General features: G+C 42.8%; 1 protein-coding gene across 5 annotated transcripts in view; it reads right to left on the reverse strand.

Annotated features, from left to right (window-relative positions):
• The window catches only part of TEC (tec protein tyrosine kinase), a 168,348-nt gene extending 151,574 nt beyond the window's left edge, over positions 1-16,774 (reverse strand). For 2 of the 5 annotated variants that reach the window (XM_061420094.1, XM_061420093.1), the window contains exon 1: positions 16,695-16,774. The gene's annotated coding sequence lies outside the window, so the exon portion shown is untranslated. Of the gene's footprint in view, positions 1-15,957; positions 16,036-16,516; positions 16,601-16,694 lie in introns of those variants that run through there. The other 3 variants (XM_061420095.1, XM_061420098.1, XM_061420097.1) reach the window with 3 other exon arrangements.
• Positions 16,775-17,325: the final 551 nt, after the last annotated feature.

Consider the following 17,325-nt stretch of genomic DNA (forward strand, 5'->3'; position numbering starts at 1 on the left):
AATTTATTAGGGAAATCAGGGTTAATCAATGTCTAAATGGTTCCCTGTGTGCATTTCACAGAACCTCTTAAGACATGAATAGGCTCTGTGAATCATATAGAATACTTTCCAATCTTATTTGATCACAGAACTCATTCCGTTTCCCTTGAACCTGATTAACATCTCCCAGAGTTGTAGTATTCTACAGAACAGTTTGAGAAACACCTTAACACAATTATTTTTTTTTCGGCCATGCCGTGTGGCTTACAGGATTTTAGTTCCCTGACCAAGGACTGAACCCAGGTCCCAGCAGTGAAAGTATGGAGTCCTAACCACTAGATTGCCAAGGAATTCCCAAGCTTACATAATTTAAATTGTTTTTACCATCATGATATAAACATCTTACTCTTAATACATAAGATAATTAAAAGGCCAATTGTACTTTGATTCACATCTAGTACACGGTTGTTTCACACCAAATCCTGTACCTCTAAATCACCCATCACCAAGCAGACCTCGATCTCTCCCATCTCCTAAGAAGCAGATGTCCTGCTGGTTTCTCTGCCTGCTCCCAGCACCCTCACAACCAGTTTGCTCCACAGATTCTCCCACCTTTTCTTCTACCACCCACCCTCTCTACATCCTTAGTCTTACTATGAACTTCCTTCAACTGCTTTAATTACAACTCTTCTCCTTTTATAATCAACCTAACAGGTTTTTATCTTATAATCTGTACTATCAACCTATGCCTGAAAACTTCAAAGTACTTCTCCCTTTAATGATAAAGGCTGGTCCGTCGCTTGCATTCTCCACACTGGATCCTCTTTTGGGTTATTCCTTAATCTTAACTACATATCATCATGTCAAATTCTACCTGGGTTCCCTCTTCCCATCCTACCATCTGTTTCCAAGAGCTCAAGGACATAGATGTCTTCCTTTCCCCACGCCTTTGTTTGAGTTCTCTCTGCCTAGAAGAGCACCTGTTGAAATCCGGCCCATTTGTTAAGGTCCTGATCACAGGTAATCTCTTTTAAGGAGTGTCCCTGATATACCACTCTGGTCACAATCAGCTACTCCCTTTAAGTACCTCAAGGCAACTGGACAACTTATCACAGATATATAAAGCTAGTTGTACAGATGAATGCAGAGACGGCAGAGTTGGGAGAGAAAACCATGAACCAGGTGAGTCTAACAAGCAGCATGACCATGAGGTCAGTGACAAAAGGAGAAATCAGAAGGGTATTTGCATGAATGGCTTGAATGCTAAAGGAGAAAAGCTTTTACATGTCCTGGAAGGAACAAAGGGAAGCCAGGAGAAGGCTACAGAAGAGCCAGCTGCAGAGAAGGGAGTGTTCTCACTCTGTGTGGCTGGGCTGTGGGAATGCTGATTCACAATGGAACAATGCCCTCAGAGGGCCACCGGAAAGATGTGGGCAGGAAGCCAGTAGAAGGCTGGAAGCTCAGAATCACAGGGGAGTTGAGAATACATAAGAAGGCAGCTAATCAGAAAGGCTGGGAGCCAAGGAAACTAGGGATAAGAGGCAACGCTCTGGCCTAAACTGGCTGAGATCCCAGAGTGTCAGGGGCCAGATGAGTTAAGCATTCAACAATCTTTGATCAACACTCAAACGTAGGTTGATGAGTAATTGTTCTAATGTCTACAAAGATCCGATTTCCCTAATGTTCCACTCATGGCACAACTGACATCTCCGTGTGTGGGCTGTGCCACAGGGGTAGTGGATTGGGGGGAGTACCAAGGAGGGGCTGGGTGTGGAATCTCCCTTCATGGGGGCAGGGCTCACAGACTGAAAAGGGAAGAAACAAGCTGAATATGTACAGGGTCTACAGGGATCAAAGACCTCCAAGCATAGAGCAGACCACAGTAGGCACCCAGGCCCAAGAAGTAGTGAATTCATCTAGCTGTCAGACAGAGAATGGCAACAGGAAATGCACGACAAAAATATCTTCTAGTCTGTCTATTAGTTAGCATTTTCAATTCCAAACAACTAGATTTGTACACACAACAGCAGCAAAAAGGAATGTATTAGCTCACATAACCAAGAAGTCCTGGATGCTTCAGGCACATCTGAATGCTGGGGTTCAAATGCTGCAATCTGTGCTCTCACCACCACTTGGTACTTCTCTCTGCGTGTCAGCCTCATTCATTCCCTCCTCCTTCAAACAGCTGCCTCCATGTAGTAGAAAGATGGCCACCAGAAGTTCTAGGTTACATTACTTCAGCAGCCTAAAAATCCCAGAGGGGGAAAAAATGCCTCCTCTCTTAAACTGAACCAGAAAAAGAGCCTGAGTGAGTGAATCTAGGCCATGTGCTCACCTCTGACCAATCACCTGGCCAGGTAAGGAGGAACTTCTCAGATTGGCCAAAGCTGAGTCACATGACCATCCTTGGCATTGGTGTCAACCCCACCCAAACTACATGGACTGTGAATAGAAAGTTCCCCAAAGGAAGGAAGTCTGGGCAAAGACAGTGTAGTGACTTGTCAGTCAGGCCCCAGATACCAAAAGAGAAGCCCAGTTTTGTCACTTAAACCATTAGAAGGACTTTGAAGTCAGACAGAACTGGTTTTAAATTTCAGTTTTGACACTGACTAGCTGTGTATGTATATATGTTCAGCCGCTCGGCCGTGTCTGATTCTTTGGGGCCCCATGACTGTATCCCACCAGGCTCCTCTGTCCATGAGATTTCTCAGGCAAGAATAGTGGAGAGGGTTGCCATTTCCTCCTCCAGAGGATCTTCGACCCAGGGATTGAATCTACATCTCCTGTGTCTTCTGCATTGCAGGTGAATTATTTACCACTAAGCCACCTGTGTGACCTCAAGTAAATTACTTAATTTCTCAGTGCCTCAGTTTCCTGCTTATAAAACAGTACCTACCTTCTAGAGATGTTTGGAAAGATTAAATGAAATAACGCACATAAACTGCTAAGCATAATGCTTGATGAACACGGATCAATAAATAGTAGCTATTATCAGTAATAATAAAAATCATGACAATTATTATTCAGAACAAGGGCGCCACATGAAGGATTAGTTGTGACTTGGTGAGAGAGAGAGCCAGGTTAGCAAACTTGGATAAATCAGCCTCAGGTCAAGATTCATTAAGGGCAACTCAGGCTACAATACAGGGGCCCTGAATGAACTCTGAGATGATAATTCAAATCAGTGAATGTGTTCAGAACCTATATACTATGTGCCAGCCACTGAGGATAGAGTGATGAGTGAGTGAGACACATGGCTCCAAGGTAAACTACCATGAAAAATGACTATGGCTTTGTAACATGATTTTGGGGAGAGGAGAGGGTGACTGAAGCTGCTTCCCTACTTTTAGCCGTAGGCTGTGAACACTGAAGAGTCCTGAGCATACAGGAGAAAAATGTCAGGCCCCACTGCTGGAATGCTAGGAAGGTATACAAGGACTGCAACCACTGCCCCCTCCCCAAAAAATGCCTTTGCATGAATTAGGAAATTATGTCTCTTCATTTAGACACTTCACTTCCATCCTCACAGTAAACACATCTACCAAATTGTCCACCTGAATGACATCCCAGAGTTTTGCCGTGAATAACTTGCACAACAGTACATGGTAGCCCTGGGTATAGGCAGGGAAGATGACATGGGGGCTTGAAGGGATCAAGGAATAGGAGGGATAGAGAATCTGGAGTCTCCAGGCTTTTGGAGACAGAGAGTAACTTTTGCTATGGGGCTGCTCCATTTAATATGGTAGACACTCACCACAAACAGCAATTAAGCATTTGATATGTGGCTATTACAACTGAGGACTAATTTTTAAATTTCATTTTAATTAATTTTAATTTAAAATGTAAAACTGAAGTGGTGTAAAATATGTTTCCTAACTTTGTTTGATAGGATTACATTTTACTTTATCCACTGTACTGCATAAGATATTCTACTGAATTGCACTGCATTGTATTATACTGTATTGCTCATAGTAAGTTCCTGAGTTATTTCTAGTATCACATTAATAACTTTTATATGATTATATGGTAAAATATTTTTTATGTACTGAGTTACCCAAAATATACTATTAAAATTAATTTCACTTGTTGTGTTTTGCTTTTTTTTAATGTGGCAACTAGAAACTTCTAAATTACATGTCTGGCACACAGAATATTTCTTTTTTAAAAATATGTATTTATTTATTTGGCTGCATGGGTCTTAGTTGAGCATGCAGGATCTTTAGTTGTGGCATGTGGGATCTAGTTCCCTGACCAGGTATCAAACCCAGGCCCCTTGCATTGGGAGCATGGAGTCCTAGCCACTGGACCACCAGGGAAGTCCCTCACAAAATATTTTTATTCATCAGTGCTGCTGTGAAGACATCTTAGGACCTATAGTGCGAAGGGGCTTGGAATGATACCCAGGGGAGCTGGTTGCTTTTAGTTTTGTTTGAAGCAGATCTCTATGTTTTCTTCCAGGTTTTCCAACTCTGTTGACCAGGAAGGAAAATAACAGAGGGAGCGGGCAAGCAGGTAGCTCAGTATGTGTAGCTCAGGAGAGCTTGCAGAGTACACTGGAGTCAGACTGTATTGTTCTGAACTCTGGCTCTACCACGTAACCAAATTTCCCAAGTCTCCTTCAGGCTCTTCATCTATAAAAATGCCCAAAATTATCTTGTGTACTTTATAGGGATTGTTGGGAGGGTTAAATGAGATAATCCAATGTAAAGAACTGAGCATGGAGTCTGGCACATCTTACATGCTCAGTTAACTACAAGGGGGCCACTGGAGCATTATTTGGAAATAAAGAAGGTGCAAATGAAAGCTCTTCCTGTACAACAGAGCTTGGGTTGCCATGGCTTAAGAAGGTACACCATGTCCACGTGTCTCCTCAGCATTTATCTTTCTAGACAAAAGAACTGCACAGAATTATTTACTCAATCCTCTATGCTGCTGATTAATATATTGCTTTTTTCTAAGTCCATTATGTTTTTAAGGTACATTGATGAAACAATCTTACATGCTTAAGGATCATGAAAACTGGTAAGGTAGCATTTCTGAATTATGTGTAACAACAGCTAAGATGTAGCTAGCTTTTTTGTTCCAAATCCTACAGTGAATCAATGTCTTCAGTTAAGAATTGACAGTAATACCTGAATCTCATTCTTGAGTAAACTAGAACATCCATTTGTATGTACAGACGGATTCATTTTACCTAAATGCTTTCTTTACTACTTCCCTGACATTTTGCATGAACTTGAGACCAGCAATTTGGCTTCTTATGTCCCAAAAGGTTCAGGTTGACTGTAAACTTGGGAGTTTACACTGTGTTCTCCCTCTTCTACATGTTTTACTTTAGAAATAGTAATAAATAAACTAACTTTCTCACATTTGTAATCTCAGACATGTCCATCTATGCTTAACCTCTGTTCTGTCTTCCAGTCCCCTCCCTATTCCTGACTTTTAAAAATATTTCTCCCAGCCTCCCTCTGACTAAATTTATTTAATGGCCTTTGTGTGGAGTCTTTTCACAGTTTATCCCTAGCTTCCATAACTATGCAATGTTCCTCAAGAACTCTAGAGAATTTGTCAAACACGATTCCTCCTCACAAAGGAGTAGCCTATCCCAGCAAAAGGTTATATCTGCTTAAAAACTGTAAAATCCACTTTCCCAACACATAAACTTCTGCAGAATTTGTTTTAGATTCCACTCGTCCCACAAGTTCAGTTCAGTTCTCGCTCAGTCGTGTCTGACTCCTTGCGACCCCATGGACTGCAGCACGCCAGGCCTCCCTGTCAATCACCAACTCCTGGAGTTTACTCAGATTCATGTCCATTGAGTCGTGATGCCATCGAACCATCTCATCCTCTGTCGTCCCCTTCTCCTCCCACCTTTAGTCTTTCCCAGCATCAGTGTCTTTTCAAATGAGTCAGTTCTTCCACAAAGACCAAGAAAAATTCCACAGACACCACATTAAGTTTATCGTCTGATTCTCAACAAGGCATTATCCTCTATGAGGCTCACTTTTTTCATCTGTAAAATGGGCATAATATACATGTGTTAAGTTGCTTCGGTCATCTCTGACCCTTTGCGACCTATGGACTGTAGCCTGCCAGGCTCCTCTGTCCATGGGATTCTATAGGCACAAATACTGGAGTAGGTTGCCATCCCCTCCCACAGGGGAATCTTTCCAACCCAGGGATTGAACCCACATCTCTTACATCTTCTGCCTTAGCAGGTAGGTTCTTTATCACTAGTGCCACCTGGGAAACCCATAATTTAGATGTCCTTTGCTAAATAGAGCAGGCCATCTCATTACTCACGAATGTATATAAAACACTCTGGGAAAAGCTCAAAGTCTTTTACAAGCATTAGGCCATGAATCTTTCTGAAGTGGACTGTTAATTAGGTGTCATTATGCTTTGTTTAATAGATGGAAAACCTGAGGCTTGGGAACACAATACCACATAATGGCTATCTTAGAAATCTAGCCTAGGCTTTACACAGCAGACTGAGAGATTGCGGGGAGTTGGGGTAGGGATCTGAATAGGAATTCACTCTGCTCCAGTTCTTTATCAAGAAACTGCATTACTACAAAATTCTCTCCTGTTACTGGTTGCCCTGCCCCTCCTACTTCCTCATGCAGTCCAGTAATGGGGAAATGGGTGGGAAAGTCGGAATTCCCTACTGAACATATAATGCCTTCCCCACTTCCGTGAACCCTAGACCAGATACTAAAGACAAATTTAGTTTCACAGATCTCATTACAACTCCTCCACATTTTGTTACTGATCCCTGGAAACTTTTCCTATCAGACATCCAACAAAATAAAGAGGCTGTAGACATTTATCAACAAGAACACAGTCTCCGCAAATAAACCTGTCAGGCTACTCCAGCTTTACTATCTGACCTACAACTGGGTACATGGCATGGCCTCAAGAACTCCAGATAAACCTTATGTCTTCACCCAAAAGAGATACCATGGATCCAAAAGGTCAAAAAAGAGGTAATGGAAATTTTATATAGCCAGTGAGCTTTTACAAACTATTATTATGTACCTGCTGACAATGATTAATGGAAACTAGAAATCCTTTAATCCCAGAGTGGTATTTTGAAAAATATTTCCTGAGAAAACAATTCCCAAACGGGAAAAAGATAAAGCAACACTATTTACTTAAAGACAAACAAAAAATATGTCCAACAATTGGGGAGTGGTTCAAAAATATCATTGCATATTAACAAGACAGACTGTCAAAAGGCTATTAAAAATGATAATTATTCCTATAAGAAGATGCCTATTTTGAAAACTGTTACCCAAAGAACAGCATGTCTAAGTATAATCTCATAAAGTATGTGTGTGTGTATATATATATATATATATATACACACACACACATATGTGTGTGTTTATGTATCTATATATGTGTTATACATGTAAAGATTATCGAATTTAGAGTTACATAAATGGTTGCACACAATGCTCCTTTGGTTAGTTATTTTCTAGAAAGTTGTTAAAGATTTGTAGAAAGTCAAATGATGATAAAGATGATGGAGAGGGGAGTTTACCAAGATTCTCTCTGGAACAGTTTGGGGGTTATTTTAAATCTCTTTTTTGCAAGCTTCACTATTGTTCACAATTTTTTAACAATGAATATATAAAGTTCTATAAAATGACTTCTTTTTAATGATGGCAGGGAGAGTCCAGAAAGCACACTGAGAGCTGAGGAATGCTAGTGGCAGGCAGAGTTCCATCCTTGGTCTGGGGGAGGAAAGCGGGATGTGTCACCAGCTGAGCCTCAAAAACCTTCAGCTATGATTCCAGAATCTATGAACAAGAATTCTTTAATGCACTGCTTCTGTAACTGGCTTAAATTTGTGACAAATAAGCTGAATATCATTTTAAAAAAGTAAAAAGCATTCATACCTAAAACTTACATATCTAACAGCACTCAAAACTCAGTTAAATTGTTTTCTTTTTCTCTGCATGCTTAAAGGATCAAGCATTTTTATTACTCAAGGCAGGAAAATAAAATAGAAAGCCAACTGCCTTCTATGAAACAAAAACAATCCCAATGGTAAAAACTAACTCTGCTGCTGCTGCTGCTAAGTCGCTTCAGTCGTGTCCGACCCTGTGCGACCCCAGAGACAGCAGCCCACGAGGCTCCCCAGTCCCTGGGATTCTCCAGGCAAGAACACTGGAGTGGGTTGCCATTTCCTTCTCCAATGTATGAAAGTGAAAAGTGAAAGTGAAGTCACCCAGTCGTGTCCGACTCTTAGCGACCCCATGGACTGCGGCCCACCAGGCTCCTCCATCCATGGGATTTTTCAGGCAGGAGTGCTGGAGTGGGGTGCCATTGCCTTCTCCAAAACTAACTCTACTGCGTGCTTAAATTATTTGCAGAATAATAAACACTGAAATCACTACTATGTAGGAAAAAAAAACCACAATTTAACTTTGGGGTTCAGTTCAGTTCAGTCTCTCAGTCGTGTCCGACTCTTTGCGACCCCATGAATCGCAGCAAACCAGGCCTCCCTGTCCATCACCAACTCCCAGAGTTCACCCAAACTTATGTCCATCAAATCGGTGATGCCATCCAGCCATCTCATCCCCTGTCATCCCCTTCTCCTCCTGCCCCCAATCCCTCCCAGCATCAGAGTCTTTTCCAATGAGTCAACTCTTCGCATGAGGTGGCCAAAGTATTGGAGTTTCAGCTTTAGCATCAGTCCTTCCAAAGAACACCCAGGACTGATCTCCTTTAGAATGGACTGGTTGGATCTCCTTGCAGTCCAAGGGACTCCCAAGAGTCTCCTCCAGCACCACAGTTCAAAAGCATCAATTCTTTGGCACTCAGCTTTCTTCACGGTCCAACTCTCACATCCATACATGACTACCAGAAAAACCATAGCCTTGACTAGATGGACCTTTGTTGGCAAAGTAATGTCTCTGCTTTTCAATATGCTATCTAGGTTGGTCATAACTTTCCTTCCAAGGAGGAAGTGTCTTTTAATTTCATGGCTGCAATCACCATCTACAGTGATTTTGGAGCCCAAAAAAATAAAGTCTGACACTGTTTCCACTGATTCCCCATCTATTTCCTATGAAGGGATGGGACCAGATGCCATGATCTTTGTTTTCTGAATGTTGAGCTTTACGCCAACTTTTTCACTCTCCTCTTTCACTTTCATCAAGAGGCTTTTGAGTTCCTCTTCACTTTCTGCCATAAGGGTGGTGTCATCTGCATATCTGATGTTTTTCCCGGCAATCTTGATTCCAGCTTGTGTTTCTTCCAGCCCAGCGTTTCTCATGATGTACTCTGCATAGAAGTTAAATAAGCAGGGTGACAATATACAGCCTTGACATACTCCTTTTCCTATTTGGAACCAGTCTGTTGTTCCATGTCCAGTTCTAACTGTTGCTTCCTGACCTGCATACAAATTTCTCAAGAGGCAGGTCAGGTGGTCTGGTATTCCCATCTCTTTCAGAATTTTCCACAGTTTATTGTGATCCACACAGTCAAAGGCTTTGGCATAGTCAATAAAGCAGAAATGTCATGTGGAAATCTCACAAGTTGTGGCTGAAACTTAATATTGGGGGATACTTGAGGACATGACAGTTTCCAAAGAAATAGCTAACAGAAGAACACTATTAGAACTCTATTCAGAATAAAGAGAAGAGACATTACAAGTTTTCCCTATTAAATCAGGCTAGAATTTTGCAAAAACGTAAGGTAAAGGAAGTAAGATACTTGACAGAGTTCTACTTTATAAGCCTTTCATGTAGTATATGACGATGTAAAGTTTTTCATTTTGATACTCTGTAGCTAAGCATTTCCAAAGCTCTCAACCTAAAGTTGGCCTATAGTTACCAAAGGAAAAATATATGAAATATTGCTGAAATCCAGAGAAATCTTCCTCTTTTAGAAATGTAAAACCTAGAGGATTTGAAACCTAATTTGCACACACTTCCCTTCCTCTTCCAAAGCTACTCCCCTTAGCTATAAAAATCAAGACAATCACGACACTATGCTAAGAAATATATGGGTGAAAAACAACTAATAATAAGTAAAATTAATGTTGTCCTCTCAATGTTTTCAATCAGGATTATTTCTAAATAATATACTTGGGAATACCTAAATTGAATACGGTACGGCTTCAGTCTATTCAGCCAAAGAGAAGTGAAAGTACTATCAAGAATTTAGTGAATATACACTACTGTTTGTTAATCAGCTATACTGATACAAAATAAAAAGTTTGAAAAAATAAAAATATAATAGATTAAAAAAGAATTTAGTGAATATAGACTATTGGATACAACTTGGATAATTATAACAATATATATATGTGTGTGTGTGTGTATATATATAACTATCAAGTGTTGACAATTATCTGGAAAATTCATGTGATACAATGATCTAGTATTCATTAGACATGCACTCTTAACCTGGGAGAGTTCGCATTTCAGCTAAGAAGACAAAAAGAAGAACTTATATGAATTACTCAGCACATTAAAGAAAAGGTATGCTGCTTCGAAAAAGATGTTGCAATGTCTTCAAAGGTTCTGTTTAGAAAAAGGGAAGGACCTCTGTGGAAATACAGAGGGAAGAATGAAAACTGAAGGTATTCCCCTTGGCCAAGCTTTTGTTCACAATGGTACCTAGTGAGTTCCAACTGAGTGTTTCCTAACCATCCTATCCTTTGCTGTCATCCTTCAGAATGACTGCTGTATCTGCTCCACTGTAGCAACTGGCAGCACTGGTTTTTCTGGATTCCCAATGCATAGCCACCATCATGAGAGCATAGAGCTTTGCCTTTTCTACACAGATAAGGTGGTGTGTGATCAACACTCTTCCTACTTCAGTGGAAGCTAACTCTTGCGTCACTCCTCTATGCGTAACCAGAAAATCATGTTGGTATTGTCAAGCTACTGAGATAGAAAGCTGTAAGATCACACTGCATTAAGGGAGCCTGAAGAATGTCTCAGCTGGTTAAACAGGGTTGGGAAAGTTGTGATCATCTGTGAGGAGCAGGGTAAGTCCGTCATCCCTGCTCATCCAAGCCAGAAACAGGAACTTGGTGCCCATTTCAAGAAAAGGCGTGAGCTCTGAAACGGGAAGAGAGGATGTTGCTGCTGGTCAGGCAACTATGTGATAAATGCCTCCAGAAGGACATATGATAATTTCCACTGGAGATCACATGATCACCAATGACACCAGGCCCATCTTTCAGCTTAAAACATTAGACTTATAGAGGCTGAGTTTCACTGAAAAGTGTAACACTAAGAGGACAAGGGGACATAATGAGTCCTCCTAGACAAAGCCAATTTGAGAAGCAGGAACCAAGGCTCTATGAACAGTAAGCTATACCTACTCAAGCTAGGGCTGGAGAGGGGTTTTGCTTCCTATGACTCCTGGAATCAACTGGTAGCAGATCCTAAGCGTGGTATAAGAAGGAATGAGGGGCCTAAACTGGGCTGGGTGAGAAAATACACGCAGGCTGGTTAGAAAATGTTTACTGGGACTTCCCTGGTGGTCCAGTGGTTAGGACTCCGTGCTTTCAGTGCAGGGGGCCCAGGTTTGATCCCTGGCCAGGGAACTAGGATCCCACATGCCATATGGTGCACCCAAAAAGTAAAAAAGATAAATTAAAAATAAAAGAAAATGCTTAGTCTGGGTAAAGGTAGGAAAAATGCCAGCACACTGCTGTGGCTAAACCACACTAGTCCCTTTGCAGGGATGATCAAGAAAGCTACACTTCAGGCACTAAGAGCAGAGTAAACAAACCTTCTGCTTTCTCTCCCGCCTGAGAGTCCAATAAAATGAAAATTGAGGGACAAACCCACAAGGATGGAGAGAATGAGAAAAGAGACAACAGTAAAAATACTTTGGTGGGGTGAAGGGAAGCCAAGATCCACCCTGATTTATACCATGGAATCTCAAAATGCTAAATTGTTGTTGTTCGGTCTCTCGGTGTCCGACTCTTTGCAACCCCATGGACTGCAGCATGCCAAGCTTCCCTGTCCTTTATTATCTCCCAGAGTTTGCTCAAACTCATGTCCACTGAGTCGGTGATCCCATCTAACCATCCCATCCTCTGTCGTCCCCTTCTCCTCCTGCCCTCAATCTTTCCCAGCATCAGGGTCTTTTCCAATGAGTTGACTCTTCGGATCAGGTGGCCAAAGTATTGGAGCTTCAGCATCAGTCCTTCCAGTGAATATTCAGAGTTGATTTCCTTTAGGATTGGCTGGTTTGATCTCCTTGCAATCTAAATAAGTCAAGACGATGGCATCCTCTGTAGGGGGAGGGGTGATCGAAAATGAAAATTGAAAGCCTCCTAAGGACGCAATTAGGTCTCCCAGGTCTCCTGGAGTTTCTCCCCTGCCTCTTCCCCCAGAGGAGTTACAGGAACATGTAACTACCCGCAAAGAGGGCAGAAAACAGAAGGTCTCTGTATTGGAGTATGTCAGCCACAGCTCAGGTGTTTTAATACCATGGAGGGGTTACATGAACATGCAGATGCTGAGACAATCAGCCTCTTCTCCACCTAGCTCCCAGATCCCTGACAGCCAAGCTCTTCCCATCAGGCAGGAAAAAGACTGCAAGAGCTTTTTCTGAGCACCCTCACCAGCCCAAGAGGCACTAACATCAGAGTCTCCCCAAATCACCCCATAGTGAATTTCCCAGTCAACAAACCCACTATATCTTTAGCTTTTTAATTCCCCATTTAGATATGAGTAGACAATGTAGGATATCAGAAATGCAAGGAAAGTCTCTAACACAAAAGGTAAAGACCTAAACAGACAGACAATAGCAACCTGGGGAAACAGTCTGTGGAGGAAGGAAAAAGCTTTAAAAAACAAAACTCCTCAGAAAGATAAGACACTGAAACCATGAAACAAAATCAAGAAAGAAAGAAATACAAAAGCCACACACAAATACATATGTATATATATTCAGGGAACAAAAAGGTTTTAATTTTAAATATTTAAAATATGACTGATTACACTCATGAAAAACTCAGTGGAAGGAGTTCATGATAATATTGAGAAAATCTCACCCAAAATAGAAACAAGAAATAAAAAGACAGATAAGAGTGAAGAAAAGGTAAGAAAATATCTAGTATCCAGCCCAAAATATCTAGTATCTCAACAATAATTTTCTGAAAGTGACATCATAGAGAAAAAGTAATGACCAATAAGATAACTCAAGAAAAGTTCCCAAATTGAAAGACACAGATTTCTGGACTGGAAGAACCCAGAACAGTGGATGAAAACAGACCCATATCATAGCACACATGAAAATTTCAGGCTATGGAGGCCAAGAGAAAATTCTATCAACTTCCAGAAAGGAATTCTATAAACTTACTTCTACAAACAGCAGGTGTGTAGAAAGGTTACAGACAAAATTAAGAAATCAGAACAATTTTACAATTGTTAATTGTTAAGATTCCTTAACAATTAAGGACTCTGAATTTCTCAACAGCAACACCACAATCCAGGAGGGGATGATGAGACAATGCCTTCAAATCTTCCATCCTATCAATCTGCAGCCAGATAAACTATCAATTTACAGTGGTAAACATATTTTCAGCACTTGCTATTAAATGAATAGACAAAACACAAATCAATAAACTAAATAGAACAAAATACACATCCTATGCAGCCTTCACCAGGAAACTTATTGAGGATGGACTACACCAAGACAAAGGAGTCCGCAAAGATGAGAAAGGCATGTGCCACGGGTAACAGGAGAACTGATACAGGAGAGAAATGATGAGGATTCCCAGGATGATGACAAACGGAGGTCCTCAGGGTGACCTCTGTGCCCATATGTAGAAGGCAGCCAGTCCAGACTAGAGCAAGCCAGGAGGCTCAGGGACACCTTCTTCGAGGAAAATGCAATTGACTGAATACCTGATGCATCCAAGGGAAGAATTTGAAAACTATTCAAAAGTTTTGGGTAAAATTAATGATGAGTACATAAAAAGCTAAGTCAGTGAACAAACAAAGCAATTACTGACTCTGAAGAAAAGAAGTTGTACTTGGCTTGGCTATGAATATTGATCTAATTACTATTTAACCATAGCAAGGATAGGAAAATAAGGAAGCTGTGGTTAGATGGGGGGGTCAGAGGGAAAAAGAGAACCAAGTCATCATCTTCCACAGCGGGAAGTGAACAGATAAACCTTCAGACTGAAAAGTGCAACTACAAGTATCGCCTACAAGGAATAAATACCAAAATAACCAGCTCAGGGAACCACAAGTGTTTATTTCTGGAGAGGGAAACATGTAACTTGGATTAAAAGTTTAAAACTAAAACTAAAAAGAAAGAGAAGAATATAACAAAACAAAAAACATAGAGGCTTCTGTGCCCTTTTATTATTTGCTTTTGCTCTGTTTCCCTAATAACAATTTGTTTGGGAAATTCCAGCCTTGTTTCACCTAAACAAAAGAAAATATCATTTTCTACATCTAGACCATGCAGCTGTGGTCATCTGAGCTCTGAACAGTCAGACTTAGTGGGAAAGTTAATAGTTATAATCCAATTCAAGAAGGACTGGCTGAGCCAGAGCAGAGATGCAAAGGCAAGCCTGGGTGGAGGCATGCTTGTAGGTGAAAACTGCTATGCCTCTCTCCTCTGGGGTTCTTTTCAACATAGCTAGTCTCATGGCATAATCTCCTGGGACAGGATAATTTTAGAACTGCCAGGGACCATGGACCAATTGCACTCCTTTCTAGCAGACTCCAGTTACTCCAGCTAAGGCAGCTCACCTTCACAGTGATCAGCTGCTCCACTTTGCCTGAGTCGACCGGATAAAAGAACATAGTAAGGGCTCTGAAACAGGCAGCCCCGTCATCAACAGCATCTATGCACCAAGCTGAGAGTCAACAGCCCTGTCAACTACGTGGACTATCCCTGCCCTGAACAAGAAAATGATTCTTTCCAGGGGTGGAATCCCAGGGAGCAGTGGAGTGGGGTGGAAGCCAAGGAGCTGGAAGAGCTGGGGTGGGGAAGGGAGGCACCAACCAGGTCAACCTGGAGGAACCTGTAGGTAGAGATATGCCTGGAGCGCAAGGCTCAGGCTGCCAGCGCTCTGTACACACAAAGGAAGGTCTCTACCAGCAACTCTTCCCCAAGCAAAAAGTGGCCAGACACAGCCACAATGCCACCAGCCATCCTGTCCAGGGTCAGCTTAGGAAGCAAAGATCGCCTTTTTCTTGAGATTCACTATGATTTGATAAAACATAGATTCTGCCCTTGAGTGACTAGCTGCTGACAAAATATGATGACTATTTTGATACACAATAAGCAAGGAACAGGTTGACAGTGCTAGAACATATATTAATATTCTTTTTTTTTTTTTTTCTGTTTTGGAAGATGTGAAAATTCTAGTTCAAGAACCTGTGTGTGGCAAACTAGAGGTTTGCCAATCAAACAACACTGATTCCCATGTGTTTGCAACGCTTGCCCTATACAGTTCTACAAACCAAAATGTACACACCCTCTGAGAAGAATCAAGATCATTAACATAAATGCAGTAAGCATCTAGAACTGACAAAAGAATATACTGATCAGATTAACTGGAGTATTGGGAAAGTATGGCTTTTCCCTAAACTATGAAAATGTACCTAAACCAAAAAAAAAAAAAAAAATTCAAATACTTAAGGAGGCTGTTATACACATTTTCTATTCTCCATATAAATCATGACACTCCATGTGATTCTCAACAACTAAGCTACCAGTATCACAAACCAACCTGTTAAATCCTAAACTTACTTGGGAAACCTACGGGTTTGTTGGAGTGTTTCCTTCTTTCTAGCTCTTTAGGGAAGAATTATCTAGAAAAAAAAGTGAATTCTCAGAATTTCCTAAGAGGAAAAAAATGGGCATTCACTGGAAAAACACAGGGTATATGCTCAGAACACTTAACTATTTTGGATAAGCTTCAAACCCACTTAGCCACCAGTCATCCTGTTGCTCTAACTTAACACTGAGACCTACCCTTCTAATCAAGTCTTCCAGTTTCCAAAGAATGGCAACAGATGAGACTGTTTCCGAATCTGATATACAGCAACTTGTTCTTCCATGGAGGAAAAAAAAAAACAAAATCAAACCAAAAGGAAATTTAGGATCCGAAGGAAAGCGCACACCCCCAAGTCAAGGCCCTAGTTTCCCCAACACATGTATTCACCGACTCCCTGCTATCGAGATTCAAACACAGTTTCCCAGATTTAAAATTGTGAGGCTGGATGGGAGAGGCACTCAGACACATGCAACCGTGGAAAGTCTGTCGATTCTGCCAACTCTCGCATCAAGACTTCGCTGCTGCCCAAGAAGAGAGGAGGAGTGAAGTCCGCGGCGAGGCTGGAAGTGAACCCAACGCTGAATTTGCTGCAGGGCGGCCTCGGTCCCAAGACTCTAAAGGAGAAGGGGCGGGCGCTCCTCGGGAGAAGCCAGCGCGGGAGCCCAGGGGACGGAGAAGCTGCGGCCGCCGGAAGGCGCGGCTACGCCGGGACGCGCACCTGTCCCTCCGTAGCCCGCAGAGGACGGGGGTCCTCACCTGGGGCGGCGCGCTCCGGCTCACGGCCGCGCGGGGTAGAGAAAATCCTTCCTGGTTCCATGAGAGTCAGCCTCTGGCCTGGTGGAACCCTCCTCTCGCCGCACACATCCCCACCCACCCTTCCCCGCCCCGAGTGGCGCAGGCCCGAGGCCGCCCCGCCGGCCCGCAGCGCCCTTACCTGCCTGGAGTACACCGCTTCGCGGAGCCCGGGACACTGAAGTCCTCCGGAGCCGCGGAGTCCTGTGCCTGGAGCCCCGCCCCCTCCTCCGCTCTCCCCGCCCCGGCCGGCCCGGCGACCGCCCGGCCCGAGAGGGCTCCGCCTCCAGCTCCGGGAGGCCGGCGGCGACCTGTTCCCACTGCTCTGCTGCGGTTCTGAGACTGAAGGTGGGAGTGGGTCGCTTACGCGTTCCGACTCCCGGGACCCAGCGGGAGTTTCGGGGAAGTCGCGGGAACGTCCCTGGTGTTTCCTGGACGCAGGAACCTCCTCCTTCCTGCCCCCCACCAACCGCCCCGCGAGGACGCAGACACCCCTGGCCCGGGAGAACCCCGAGTGTGCCACCTGTGGGTGACCGGGGACTCGATCGGAACTAGGGACCACACCTCCCCTTCCGCTAAATGGTGGCGAGCCAGGTGGTAACGCAGTGAGGTGGAGCGAAGCAGCCAGTTTTACCAAAAGAATAAGTCTTTTTCTGTCCAACTTGAAGCAGCAGAGCGCATCTGATACACTTACAGGTCACGTGGTGTGTGTATGTGTGTGTGTTCTCGCTCAGCGGCTCAGCCCTTTCTGACTCTGCGACCCCATGGAATTA

This window comes from Bos javanicus, chromosome 6, assembly GCF_032452875.1.
Source record: "Bos javanicus breed banteng chromosome 6, ARS-OSU_banteng_1.0, whole genome shotgun sequence".
Classification (NCBI taxonomy): domain Eukaryota; kingdom Metazoa; phylum Chordata; class Mammalia; order Artiodactyla; family Bovidae; genus Bos; species Bos javanicus.